This window comes from Seriola dumerili, unplaced genomic scaffold (assembly GCF_002260705.1).
Source record: "Seriola dumerili isolate Sdu_G_001 unplaced genomic scaffold, Sdu_1.0 BDQW01000052.1, whole genome shotgun sequence".
Lineage (NCBI taxonomy): Eukaryota > Metazoa > Chordata > Actinopteri > Carangiformes > Carangidae > Seriola > Seriola dumerili.
In genome coordinates, this window is record NW_019174307.1 from 5,214,412 (window position 1) to 5,219,702 (window position 5,291).

The following is a 5,291-nucleotide window of genomic DNA, read 5'->3' on the forward strand; positions in this document are numbered from 1 at the left end:
GAGAAATATAATATTAAACAAGTATTTATCAAGGATTATAATATCTGTTCTGGCTCTGAATAGTTATATGATCATTCGGCACTTTTTTCTTTCCATGCAAGGTCAAATCATTAAAGCAGAAAAAAAGAGAAGTGACCATTGTGATTAATTTCTGCACAATTACCGTACTTCTTTTCTTCTCTACAATAGATAGGATCAGCTGAACTTTGATTTGGCTACCACTGAATCCTACTGGTGGAGGAGCCCAGCAGGATGTCTGAGCAGAAGTCACTCAACCCTGGCTTTAGTTTGTTGTCAACACATACTTCGAGAACACATACACTCACCCTGTCACTTAAATGCATGTGCCCACAAAAAGAAACACACAAGCTTGCATAAACAAACACACATGCAAGTCACACATGGTGTTCTCACCGCAAGTACACATCCACACATAAATTATTTATACATGTAGAGAGGGAGATGAAGAGAATGTTCACTTAAATCAGCGCACTGAAAGATGCACGGTGCATGCTAAACTCATACATACAGATGGTGCAGCAGAGAGGAGGGAGAGAGGGCCGAATGGCAAAGGAAAGCTTTTTTTTTTTTTTTTTACTCCCTGAATGTCAGCAGTATGTTTGGATAAGAATAGAACCGGATGACTCTGAAATAGCACCTTTTTACTGCACATCTGTTTACTTTGAAAGTGTATTTCTTGCATTCTTACACTTGACTTGGTGACTTCATCACTTCCCTCGGGGCGCAGAATATGTAAGTGAGTCGAGACACTCAACAGGATTTCTCTCTGCACGCAAGCAGCAACTGGTAAGGGAGGGTCTACATTCGACCACAGACTTGTGGTGTTATCTGGTCTGGGTATATCTTCAGGTTATTCAAAAAACATTCACTCTGTGTGCAGGCAAAAGCAATTGCTATAATAACTGCAATTAGAATATGGAGGCCAAGTATTCCAATGATGGGTTTTTTATTTGTAGGTTTTTCCCTCAGTGTGGAAAGAATAAAATCGTAACTTTCTCCACAGCAGATTTGATACATATTAACTGAGCTTTCTGTCAAAGACCTTTAAATCTTTTAGGAGACATGAGAGACCAAATATAAAACTGTGTCATACAAAGCATCATGCAGCAAACAAAAGTAAAAAAAAAAAAAAAAAAAAAAAAAAAAAAACACATTTAGATTTTAAATTCCAAATTTGCGCATCATGAATATAACACACACAGACACAAACAATAGCACATACTGTATATGTGTAACCTATAGTGCATAGGTCTTCTGTGGCTCTGAGGTGACCTGCACAATTTACCCCTTTTCTTTTCCTAATCTGAATTCTCTGGGGGTGGCCTTTCTAAAGTCAACAGAAACAGCAAGACAGTCAGTTTTCAATATATCACACATCACACCAATCCAGATCAATACTGCTGCTGAAATTTCACATGGTTAACTAATATTTATCACTAAACTTAACTACCGCATCTTGCACTTTCTACATTGCTTGCAGCTGACTGGGACTAATATGAAACAAAGGGGTCCCTGTTGTGTCTGTTCAACCTAGGTTGGAGCCTCAGCGAAAAACCATCACTATACAAAATACCTAGCTACATCATTGATTCATTAATGATGAGCAATACCCAGCTAATGCAATAGCTAACTTACCTATTCATTAGGATGCCTGACAAGCTTTGAAGACTGTGTCTGGAGAATTCACGTTAGATTGACTTATTAGCTATTGCTAGTTTGTACATTCTTCTAACTTATAACAAAAGCAAACAGATCAATTACCTCACCTCTGTGTAACTGTGACCATCCATCATCTTTGAAAAGCATTGTTTACCAAGATGCAGTAGCTATCTCAAAGACCTTAAAGCATCTCTGGTCATACTATACGGGACATTAGTTTCTTCGGTACCCAGTGGAGCACATGTACAGTTGCCCTGAAGCGTGGTGGCCGGTCATAATAAATTGGCAGGTATGTGGAAAAACAAAGCCTAGCGTACACCCTCTGATGACGAAATTTCTGTCACGCGGACCCTTGTGGACCCTCAGGTACTCACGGATGCAGAAAGTAACTTTTGTTCAACCATTTAGCTTACAATCTTCGTGAGTGCATGTGCTGCAGCCAGTTCACTCAGGAGAAGTGGCACATGGCATCAAGGTAGCTCTACCTGGATCTCCTAACGGAAAAGCTTTTACTTAGCTGATTTCTTTGGCAAAGGCAGTGGAAACATAACAAAAGTACCAGAATGGAGTTTAAACAAAGTGAACATTGGTACAAGCCAATCTAAATGGTTACTAGTTAATCCTGTTGGGCTACGCATTTACACCGCTATGCAGGTTGTTCCACATACTGCTGTAATACCTGCTCATTAACCATTAATTACTCAGTTTGGGCATCTAATTATACAGATTATATGACAGTCTGGCAAATTACTGACATGTGAGGGGAATACTATAGAACATTGCGGCTCTGTGAGGTTGGCACCCTGTGTGATCAGGATTTGAGTGAAACTAGTTTAATTCGAGTGCGTTCACAAAATAAAAAACTGTGCATGAACCATTTTTGAGAAATTAAAAGTGTAAGTAAAAAGTAAATAACATGTCAGATACATACATTTTGACATAGGAAGGAGTTACCACGTTATAGTCATTTGAACAAAAATAGCATGCTCAAGCTGATGCTAACAAACATTTATATTTAATTATCTACCTACTTTGCCCTGTACACTTCTCTTGCTAGTCAAATTATATTTGAATTTTCCGATGAGTCTTGAAAGTCATTTTCTGAGTTGAGGTATTTCATTCAATTAACACACACATGACAAGGCGGGCATGAATAACTCTGTCTATAACACTGCATACTGTATCTGTACCTACTGTAATGCATCATGTTAGAGCATGTGATGTTTGTGGACTGGATTTTAATCTGTTATGGTGAAACTGAGGAAACTGTTACTCTTCTACCTCCACAAAACAACCTTGGTACAAAATAAAATAAAAGTGTTTCCCCATGGGATGTAAAACTAATGACCTCTCAAGTATCATAAATATACTGTAGCATATACAGGAATTCATCATCATTACTCTGCTGATGGCAGCTGACTTATGAAAAAATATACATAAAACGATTCTCTTACCAAATCCACTGTTTTCATGTATTTTATTATTCATCACATTAAAGCCCCATTTCAATATTATGGTCTTTCTTTGTTGTCTTACAAATATTAAGTTATCCACAAAAATAAAATAACTTAGATAATAACCATATTAAAACATAAAAATACATACATACATTACATTTATGACATGAAAAAAATGCATATTGCTGATATTTTCCCAGAGTTTTCCTGGACACAGTTCTGCATGTGCAAACTACTTATCAGAATCAAAATAATCTGTTACACTGGAAACATAATCCCAGATATTTTTTTTCCTCTGTTTTCAACACACAAACATAGTTGCTTGAAATAAATTACACTGTCTGATAAGGAGCCTCACTCATACAAGTTACTTGAGACCAAATACGATCTTTAAAATGTGCATAGGCAGAAATTCATATCAACTTAGTTATTTATATACTTTGAAGTTGACATCAAAATATGTCTGTTGTACACATTGAAGAATTGTGAAGAAGGTGAGTGTAGTTATATTACAAGAAGCTTACAGTGTCACACACAGTACATTGCATCACAAAACAGGAGACACTGTGATTGATGACAATTTAGGATGTTTATAGTGTGAGAAACTGAAGCCTGTTCCCGTGCACTCAGTTTCCTGAGGCACTTTCATTTTATTGATGATGTTTGTGCAGCATTATTATGTTTTATTTACAATGCAGGTCAGATCATAGTGAAGATGAAAACTGTATTTGTTAAATTAAGGAATACTGTGCACTCTGACAGTCCTCTTACGTTACATACTACACACAGACACAGACCACACATGGTGCATTCTGGATCATATTAATGCAGGACAACGGATCTGTGCTGTGTTTGAGGGAGGTCGGAAAATAAATGCACAAGCTCGTGTCAGGGTGGTTTGTGATTTTCAAATGGTATCACAAAATAAATCTTATATTATACGGGAGTAGTGCTTGTTCTTGCTCTGTTGAAAGCTGATTTGTGTGAATTTTACTTCAACATCCTCCATTAGAGGAAAGGAAATGTTTTCATTTCATTTGTCAGGGTCTGATATGAAGAATTCCAGGAAGCAGCACCAGCAATCAGTTTCAGATCAGTTCTTTGATTGGCTTTAGCTTCGGCCACTCATTCATCACGGCTGTAACGGCCTCCTTTCCACAGTGGCCATCATTTATTATAAAAGTTTGCCCCTTTCGTGCAAACTTGCCACAGGCCTTTCCAACCAAAATATATGAATGCATTTATTGAGCAATGTCATGGATTTAGCGGGGTTTGAATTATGCACACAACATAGTGATATTGATACATTTAGTGTCAGTTGAGCCAGACAAACCCCTGATGTATTCTCGGTATAACCTGATATCTGCTATAAAAATCACTAAAACTGAAACTGCCCTCGAGCAAGGCACAAAATCCTCAAGTGCTCCAAATGTGCTGTGCTAGGTCAAATCCTGTGCATTGTGAATCCTGATGTATGAAAAGGTCTATATTTGTCTCTTTGTATGTAGAAGATGGAGGCATAGCAAATACTGTGTAACTGTGTTTATGCTGTAATTTATCATACAGATTATGGAGGGACTACTGTATAGAGTATCATCTGGATTTTTGGATGTCTTCCCCCATTTTTAGGTTTCATGGGATGCAGACATTGGCCATTCCACCTTAGATATCACCGGTGCTATGAAGCAATATTATTTTCTTTCTGCATGCAATCTGCTGCTTACCCTCACCTTCCTCTTTGCTTACCTGAATCTCATGCAGCTGTGTGTCAGTCAACATACGCTGATGAAACAACAATAATTTGTTGTTCTCAGAGCTCAGATTTCATATTTGGAGTTTTCATATATTTTACCTGATAAAACTATGTTATCCTTTGTCTCAAGAGGAAGGCAGTAAACATCCAAGCTCTCTGAGTTATGGCAGCTTTAGACATATGCTGCATGTGCACACTCTTTACCAACAAGCACATCTATCTTTCTTTGCTGGCTCAACTGCTTCACACCCTGTCCTCGCTCTTCTGGAAAACAGCAGTCCACCGCAAAAAGGTACAGGGCATATATATTACAGTCATATTCCCCTTTCAAAATAATAGTCTTGATTTAAAAAAAGTCTTTTTCTTTGTTTTCTTTATTGAGTCTTTTGATGTGTGTTTCT